Below are 9,805 nucleotides of genomic sequence, written 5' to 3'. Positions count from 1 at the left end.
AAAAATACGGTACCCAAAATTGTCATACTGTGTCATCGAACAAACCAAAGTGTTATATTTTTTTCTGTGGTCACTCCCCAAACAGAAACTTTTCCAAAAGGAAAAATATCTTCTCTGGTGGTAGTTTCATTCCAGAGGATAGTTACCTGTTTCTTTCAGGCTGTGGTTACCTTCTATACAATCTTTCTATATGGGAATGTCAATCATAGTGTATAGGCAGGGTGCGTGGAAGTGGCCCTGCAATGTCAGAGAGCCGGGGCGTGGAGAGAGCAGGGCATGTGTTCTCTCCTAGCTTCTCAGCTGGGTGCAGGAGGTACGGAGGAGGGTGAAAATAAATAAATCCAGCAATGCCAAGAGGTGCCCAGGTGAAGTCACACTGAGCGCCTCCAACTCATTTACTTATTTTTCAGAGTTTTCTTTGCAAACGTAAAAACGGTTCCAAATATTACATAAAGAAACAGGCAGGTAATGCTGGGCATCTGCCATCAGTGAAACTTTCTTTTCTGTAAAGACTTTTTTTTACTTATCCATTTAACATATTTGAATCATTTTGCATGTTCTATATGCTGTATTTTCCTTCAGCTACAAATATACTGTACAATAGGAAATGGGGGCTGTGTTGCGCCTCTGATCCAATTAGCCATAACCTAATGCAAGTCCTTTTCAGAATAATTTTGCTTTCTGAAAACTCTGCGATGCACCTGCTGTGTCAGATAATAGTGTATTATTTCTTTCTGAAGGATTTGGTAACTTTGTATGGACAGGGCAAAATTGTAGACCTGTAATAGTGGAAAACAAAGTGAGATCAATTGGATCTATCAACCCAGTGGTAGCACAGAGGGAACCTTATAATAGCTGTTACAGTGTGCTCAGCAGTATATTTAACACAGGGCAGAACAATAATCTCCAGTCTCCAGTCCCAGACCTTTAAATTGCGGTGTCCTGCAATGAGACAATTTGCTGATACAAACAATACATCATGTTGCTCTATATTTCCTTTGTTGGACTCGCTAAAAGTAGATTGTCAGTTTATTATTGGTTCCAAAATGTAATGAAGTCTAGTGTCTGCTGTAATACCTTACATTCCTTTTACATGACAAACATTTCGGTAGGTAACCCTTAAGTGTCCATTCAGTAGCAAATTAAATAATAAAAAAAAAATATTTAAAAAAATACTTCTAAAATACATATATATATATATATTCATATCCTTTATCTCCTAATTTGGTGAATAGCGCACCCGCACATAGCTCCAAAACCCTTTTGCCTCTTCCATTTATACACAATTACGGTTTCCCCTGGATACCGGTCAGTAGCTGCTTAAGTAACCATTATTGGAGACCCGCAAAAGTGGTGGATATCCTTTTCCCCCCGCCAATTTGTCTGGCTTTCTTATTGCACTTGTACAAGTGCTTATCAGGTGAGCACATTCAATACTTACCTAATTTCTACTACCCCGACGTTATCACGCGAGGCGCCGTCCTCCTTGTTGTCCCTTTTTGTTCTCCCATTTTCACCTCCGATAAAGCTAGCAGACACTGCAGCACCATAGCCTCAGCACGTCAGACCGAGCTTACAGCAGCCTGCGTGTTCATGAGGTAGAGGGGGCGGTCCGAGGCACTGTTTCTTCCCTTGACCACCTCTCCCACGCCATAGGCCGACAGTAACTGCCGCATGAAGCCTGGCTGTAACTGCCAGCCTATGAAATGGGAGGGGCGGTCCAGGGAAAAAGCAGTGCCATGGACCGCCCCCCTCATGAATACGCCAGACTGCTGTGAGCTCATTCCGGGGTTCTGAGGCTATGGCGCCTCAGCATCTGCTATTTTTATCAGAGGGATAAAGGGGTTCCTAAGGTTCCTCTGTGCTGGGCAGGAATGACCACTCTCCATTCAAGTCTGTGGGAGTTACCACAATAGTGGGGTAAATAGACTTTTGTATTTTCTATACTTCCATTGCCCTGAATAGTGACTGACCACGCATACCCGGCAAAGTCTGCATTTTGCAAGTTCGTGGGAGTGGGGCATGTTTGTCACCCAGCATTCATCAAGTTTTTATAAAATATCCTGTGGATAAAAGTTATGTGATTTAGGTTTAGATTTAGAGTATTCATTTTTATCATAGACAAACCTTATCTCCCAGGCTTCCAATCCCAATGCCCAATGATAGGTAATTCCTGACTGACCATAACAATCACAGGGTAAACTTTCACTAGTTTCCAAAAGTCAGTCCAAAAGTCGAATAAGCTGGTTGTTTGACCATGAATTTACTTCCTCAGTGCTAAGATCTTTTCTGGCAACCGAGAGGAGCATTCATCCCATAAAGTGGAATCATTTATGAGAAAATAGCATTTTGGCTTGTATTCTTCTTCCATAAAATATCAAATGCACCCTTTTGTTTAAAAGTCTTTTTATATTGTCCGTGATTATTCAGCATTGTTACATCATAGAAATCTCATTTTTAAGAGTTTCATTTATGAAAGAAATAAAAATAATGGACGGCAATATAACCCAATTGCGTCTCTGTAGAATTCCTGTAGTTAACATTTGAAATGAATACAAAATGCAGAAAATGCCTGGAAGCTAGTATTGCCTTTTGCCTGCTGTTTATTCCATAGAAGTGAGGAGATTAAATCTGATGCACTTTTGGTAAGTCCACATGGGTCACTAATGCATTGACTGATTGACTTTATCTCTCCCCCGAGGATGAATGTATCAGTTCTCTTGGCAAAAAGCCCAGGCTGCAATTTTGTCCTTGAATTTTCAAGCGCATCAATAGCCACTGACCAGACAGCATCAGTCAGCATCTTGTTCAAGCCACTCTGACCTAGAATCCAATGCCTCATCACTTGTTGACAGGGCGCTCAGTTACGCCGCGAGTACGTTGCGAGACTGCGGTGTCACGTATAATGATAGATCATTGTTTGGTATTGGAATGAAAAGGCTGAAAGAAGTAAAGTATTACTTTTATGTTCAAGGCAGGTCATCGCAGAATGAGGTCAGCCTAATCTATATCGTCCCCCAGACGAAGGCTCACTCCGAGCCGAAACGTACGTCGGGGACGCGGACCCTCCCGGTCAGTGGCAAAGACACCTCACATCTCCCATTATCGGGTAAGAGCTGATAGCAGTATAATTCTTTCCTTGCTGTAGCCATAGGTTGTTTCACCCAGGCACAGGAAATATACCCTTCACATACCGTATGTTTCAGAGTGGTCGGGACAATACCACCACTCTGCCTATAGAAATTAAGAAATTTCGCAGCTCAACTGCCAATGCGTTGGCGCTTTTTGTTCAGTTTCTTACCCGATAAGAGTTACTCCTTTACAACTTTGCCCTGTCCGGGTCGGCCCGGCTCTCTCTTTCTGTATCCCACCACTTGTATTTTTAATGCATTTTAACTTTGAGCATTGTTGTCACAAATAAAGATTTTGTTATCGTTTAACTTGCATCTCTTTAGTCGATCCTTCTTTTTCCTCTCAGATGAGAGGTACTTGTTGTTTTCAATATGTTTATTGTGGATCAACACTGACTAAATGTGGTACATTTAGGGTGACCGAATACATAGCCATATATTAGGCCTCGGTTTAAATTAGGGGTATGGTACTCAACCTCCCCATCACCCAATTTCCTGTATCCACCTGTTTATCTAATCTATATCAAAGTAGAGAGTCTGTCTGATATTTATTCTATAGTATACACTGCAAATCTAGATAATACAGTATGCGGTGTGTACCAAATGATTAAAAAATTTAGCTTGAGAACAAGAAAAATAGACATAAAACAATGAATTGTGCATGATCCTCAATACCAGACATGATCTATTACCTTGGGTAGAGTTGTTTCTGGTGGAACAATATAAAAAACTTGCCATTGATTAATTTCTATCATGTATTAATACCACAAATACTTGTATCGTTGTTCTATCATGTATTGTAAGGGGCAGCTTATTTTTTTTACCGAACTCACTTCCAATATTCTTGTAGTGTTTACATTTCCCCTTAAAGGGGTTTCCCACGAGCAATAGTTAGGCCCTATAACTTGCTGATCCGTGGGGGTCTCACAGATCACTAAAACGAGGGGTCTGATGGGGTCCCATGTACCTAATTCGGACTCGTCGTCGCTCCATCCGACCACTGAACGCGGCAATTTCTGACAGCTCCATAGAGATTAATGAAGCAGAACGGTCATGCGCAGCCGTCTGCTTCATTAGTCTGACGGAGCGACGAGGGGTCTGACGAGGTACGTGGGACCCTATTTGACCCCTCCTTTTCGTGATCTATGGGGTCTCAGCACTGAGACCCCCACTGATCAACAAGTTAGGTCCTGTCCTGTAGATGGGACCTAACTTTTGTTTGTGGGAAAACCCCTTTAAAGTGAATCGGTCACCAGGAATGTAATATTTAGCTACTGACAGGTTCCAGTAGCCTTTGCTGTTCTGATTTTAAAAATGCCTTTGTCAGCATTCTGAACTATTTCCATACTTTATATTAGTTTAATTCACATTACCTGACTCCCAGGGGAGGAGGGGGACGTTTACGAGTTTGCAATTTGCAGATGGATATATATATACATCCCCATAGATGGCTATGACTCCCAGCTGCAGTAGACTGCACGCACACCTTTCCGTGCACTGGATAAAGATGACTCAATCATAGTATCATAGTTTATATGGTTGAAAAAAGACACATGACCATCAAGTTCAACCAAGGTAGTTCAACCAAGACAACCAAGGTTATCTTTGCCTTTGTTTACAGCCGGGTGCCTGGTCTCACTATGGAGAGGGGAGGGGTGAGCAGCACTATTGCTGGCCGAGCCTACAGCTGTGTTAAAGCAGCCTAAAGCCCAGTTCACACGTCCGTCAGGGGTTTTGGCTATACTCTCCATTTTAGGATGGATGAATATATGGAAGTTTGTCTTTTGCTACAATTCAATTAACATAGGGTCTGTTGTGCTATTTTTTGGGCTATTTCACAACGAAAGAGGGAAAGGAACCTGTCGAGCTCAAGTGAACTGAGCCTGATGGACAGAGAGTAAAAATTAGTTAGTCAAATTGCAAACTTTCTCATCACTAATAATTTCCATTTATATGTGGACAGGGCTACATGTTCGCCTCCAGGGGCGCTTTGAATATGTTTAATGTATGAAAAATTACATATTGCAGATATCTTAATATTAAAGGTACTTCAGTTCCTTCAGATTTCCTGAATCACTGAATTATAAGGTAATGAATTATTAAGATGGTTTTTACATTACATTGTATATTTCTAGGCAATAAGATGTTTTCTTCAGCACAGTGGATAGGAAACTAATGTCTTGAGGTTAGAGTTATGAAAGATGGTCATATAAAGCCTCTCCTCCTATGTTACACTTGGATGAATGCCCAGACTAGATTACCCACAGAAGCCTCTTCAGGACACATTAGGGTCACAGCTATGAAACATTCATTAAGATTAAGTTGTTTGCTCTGAGCACTGCATACATCTACAATGCAATGGCACATGTCATCTCTCTGCAGCCATGATGGAACTTTTTTTATAAATAGAGGGAAAAGAATATCATTTCCCGATTGTACGAGGGGGGGGGGGGGGGTTATCGCTGTATCCATTACGTAATTCAGCCAGTGCCCTACATGAACTTCAGATCTGTTCAGTCTTGCCAAGACACAACTTCTGAGATAATTACACAAAATTATGTTTTTTTATTCAACAACTTCAGGCGCAATGCACACGTCTTCATGGTAACAGCCCATGTTGCGGCTAGCTCACAGCTGCCATAGACATGCATTGCATGCGGTCACGGTGCGCTGGGTGGTCCCAGGCTATTAGTTCTAACCCAGGACGCTTACCAGACCATACTAGAGTCAATACAAGCATTGATTATTTCTGGGAATGTTGGGGGTTAGATAAAACAAGCACATATAGGGCAGCACTTTGGCTCAGTGGTTAGCACTGCAGCACTGGGGTCCTGAGTTCAAGTCCCATCCAGGTCAACATCTGCAAAGAGTTTGTATGTTCTCTCTGTGTTGGTGTGGGTTTCCTCTGGGTCCACCGGTTTCCTCCCATACTCCAAAAACTTACTGGTAGGTTGATTAAATTTTGAGCCCCATTGAGGTATAGGGACTAATATGGCAAGCTCTGTCTAGCGCTGCGTAATCTGTAGGTGCTATATAAATATAGGAATCATTATAATAACATTAACCAGAATCAGTAGAGCAGAACCTATTGAAGTAAGAAAAGAGATGACATTGGTGGAAATAGTGTGCAAGCTACTCGGATGTGCAAAACTGTACATAAGAACCTTTATAAAATACTATGTGGGTGTTCCTAAGGGATGTGACCTATACTGTATAGCACACATATAAGGAGATCACAGCATGTACTTACATGATATCTGTATTTCTGACCACAACAAATCTTCCATCATGCATTGCCCTAGAATACAAGTGGGAGCGAAATAAAATAGAATTTATTCAGAGACGCCATGGGAATAAATTCTTTGAGCGGAGGATCTGACATTGGCATGAAAATCCCTTGAGGCTGTGCATGTGAAGCTTAGCGTTTATCTCTGAGTGGCTTCTCCTTCAGACAACACGCATGAGAATATTTTATACCAGCCTCACTATTTTATAGTAGAATACTGCAAGTATCTTGTACATTACCATCTCCATCACTATCAAGACAGATCTGGAATGTGGAATTATCTCTGGGCTCAATGTATTAGGACTGTCAAAGGCAAATCCACAATATTAAAGTATTGATTGGTTCTCTATGTGAGAAGTGAAGATGTCACATTTAATGTGATTATAATGATTAGATAGCAAAAAAACAAATGTATCATTCCCGTCAATGTTTTCCAACATTTCAGCAACACAATAATAAAAATGGAGTTTGAAAAACAAATTAATGTGTTTATGGCGGAAACAGATTTATGACGTTTGTACTCAAATAATTCCTTTATTTATATAGCACACACAGATTACACAGCGCTGCACAGAGTTCACCAAATCTGTCTCTGTCCCGATGAAGCTCACAATCTAATCAACCTATCAGTATGTTTTGGAGTGTGGGAGGAAACCGGAGGACCCGGAGAAAACCCATGCAAACACAGAGAAAAGATACAAACTCTTTGTAGATGTTGACCCTGGGGCTTGAACCTAGCTCCCCAGAGCTGCAAGGCTGCATTGCTAACCGCTAAGCCACTGTGCTCTGTTAGGTAGTATATTATTTGTATATGTACTCTATTATTTGCTATGATGATGGCGCAATATAAATACAAAAATATTTTATTATTATTGATTAATCTTTTTGCAAAAGAATTCTGTCAAAAATGCTCTGCTTCACATTTATTAAGGGTTTTAGTCAGTTTTTACACATTTTTCAGACATTAATGGATGTGTTATGCATTCTCTTTTCTCTGCGCATTTTCTCTGTGCCATTAAGTAAAAAGCAATTACAGTTTATTTCTTTAATGTATTATTGCTTATAACACTGGAGGTAGTAAACACCTAAAACCCACCTGAACTGCAGGGATTATGCAGAAATGGGAAATCTGAACAAGGATTCAGTCAGGTTGTTATGTGAATGCCAATTGTCAACACTCTGAAAACTGCTGTAAGAGATAGAAGGGCAGGGTAATATTACATTATTCTAGGCCAGTGATGGCTAACCTATGGCACTGGTGCCAGAGGTGGCACTCAGAGCCCTTTCTGTGGGCACTCAGGCCATCACCAAAGATGACTCCAGGTATCTTCCTGCAGTCCCAGACAGCCCAGGACTTGCTGTGCACAGAGCTATTTTAAAGTGACAGCTCAACATGGGACTATTTTCTGCTTTATTGGTGTCCTCAGGGTGCTGGTATCAATGAAAACTGTGACAGAGAAGCGAGTATAAATTACAAATTAAATTTCTGTGTTGGCACTTTGCGATAAATAAGCGGGTCTTTGTCGTAGTTTGGGCACTCGTCCTCTAAAAGGTTTGCCATCACTGTTCTAGGCCATGCATCCTCCTAATACACTGCAGAGCCGGAGTCTTGCTATCAATACACTTACAGATCTAAGCATTTCACCGTAGCAATGCATATTGAAAATTGCAGGAAAATAACTTGTGTATATTCACTCGTAGCATAAACTTGTCAAATATCCAGAAAGCCCTATCATTAAATTGAAATATGTTTTATGAGATATAAAGTAAAGACACAGGGATACAGTCAGTGACAAGCTCTGCTACATTTGTAAATCACACAAAAATCAATATACAAATTTCCTTTTTTTAAAAAAAAGAAATCTTTAGATTTTTTTGAGCTAATGACGAGCTTCGTGCAGCGTTTCTGTCACACGTGCGTCAGCCTCTTCCTTGATCCGCTCTAATAGGTTGAGGACACGTTGAGTTTTTCTGTTCATTTGTCTGACAGTCTGAACTGAGCTCTAGTGGCGGCTGATCTGATTTCTGCCACACCTTCTCTCTGCTTTTCCCAAGCAAGGGTTACCTTAGTATATCTGTGATTTCCTGCTCTATTCACCAGGGGCTGGGACTATCCTCTCTATAAGTATTTACCACTTACTCCATAGGCTACTGGTAAGCATTCTGACCCACACCATGTTCTGTACATTTTTCTGATTCTCTACTGGTAACTGACCTACTGCTTAAACTTCTTACTACTCATTAGATCTCCATCTTATTGTGTTTTTTTTTGTCTTGTTCCATGCATAGAGACCTATGGAGGGATTGTCTTCTAGTTGCGGCTTCTCATTAGGAAGCACCAAGCCAATAGGCAGGTGTTAGCTTTGATAGGTTCTGATTATAGCTCACTGTCCTGTTTGTCTTCCCAAGTCTACATATATAAAATATATAAAGCTGAGTGTATGTGTGTGTTTGTATGTATGTATGTATGTCCGCTAGAGGAATCTGAACTGTCACGTTTGCAATCACCAAATTTTGCGGAGCCACTCTATGCGACTCAGGGAACGTTATAAACTAGGTTTTGAGCTGAAATCTTCACCCCGCGCTTTCCAAAATATACTTACTAAGAACCATATACAGAAGCCATTTTCTGCTGTTGCTGTGGTAGTTGGAAGCTGAGCTGTGATTGGTTGCTATTCTGCCACAGGTCATTAATATGAGCTCTGAGCTTTCATTGGTTACTATAGGCAATTAGTATAAGACAGCTTATGTGTGAGGTAAGATGGATAGAGATACAGAGATAGAGGGAGATTCATCACAAATGTCTGAGCTAAAACTGTTCCAGTTGCCCATGGAAACCAATCAGAGATCAGATGTAATTTTATTACATTTTATGGGCAGAGTGCCTATGCCAGCACTGCCAGAAAGCCTCCAGGAGTCACAATGGATACCGAGTGTGGGCTATGCTGGGCATTTTATTATTGAATGGGTCCATCCTGTGCATTTTATTACTGAGTGGGGCTCTGCTGGGCATTTTATTACTTAGTGGGGGTTCTGCTGGAAATATTATTACTGACCAGGACTCTGCTGGACATTTTATTGAAGAGGGGGTTCTGCTGGACAATTTATTACATTTTATTTTTATTTTATTTTTATTACAAGTCAATAGGTTTTTACAGTTTTTTGAGGTGAAAGAAGAGGCATCAGCTTATACTCGGGTCAGCTTATACTCAAGTTTACCAGGCACATTTATTTTCTAAAAAACAATATAAAATATAACAAAAACTGGTGCCTGGTCATGCACAGGAGAGAGACAAGTCGTAATATAGCGGTATCACTGTCAATATGAATGAACAGGTGACAGTGGGCCTTTATACCAAACCCAACTGTCCCTTCTCTATTGCATGAG

The 9,805-nt window shown here is 40.8% G+C and overlaps 1 long non-coding RNA gene across 2 annotated transcripts; it reads right to left on the bottom strand.

Annotated features, from left to right (window-relative positions):
* Nucleotides 1-2,577: 2,577 nt before the first annotated feature.
* LOC140065667 (uncharacterized) lies at nucleotides 2,578-9,077 on the bottom strand. 2 transcript variants are annotated; one of them, XR_011848005.1, is made up of 5 exons: nucleotides 9,021-9,077; nucleotides 8,046-8,146; nucleotides 7,514-7,606; nucleotides 6,382-6,429; nucleotides 2,578-2,940 (listed from the first exon to the last, which is right to left on the bottom strand). It is a non-coding gene; the product is annotated as an uncharacterized lncRNA (long non-coding RNA). The 2 variants fall into 2 exon arrangements; XR_011848006.1 differs by lacking the exon at nucleotides 6,382-6,429.
* Nucleotides 9,078-9,805: the final 728 nt, after the last annotated feature.

Source organism: Engystomops pustulosus, chromosome 6 (assembly GCF_040894005.1).
Source record: "Engystomops pustulosus chromosome 6, aEngPut4.maternal, whole genome shotgun sequence".
Lineage (NCBI taxonomy): Eukaryota > Metazoa > Chordata > Amphibia > Anura > Leptodactylidae > Engystomops > Engystomops pustulosus.
The sequence above is the reverse complement of the archived record's forward strand: the minus strand, read 5'-3'. Positions and strand labels throughout refer to the sequence as shown.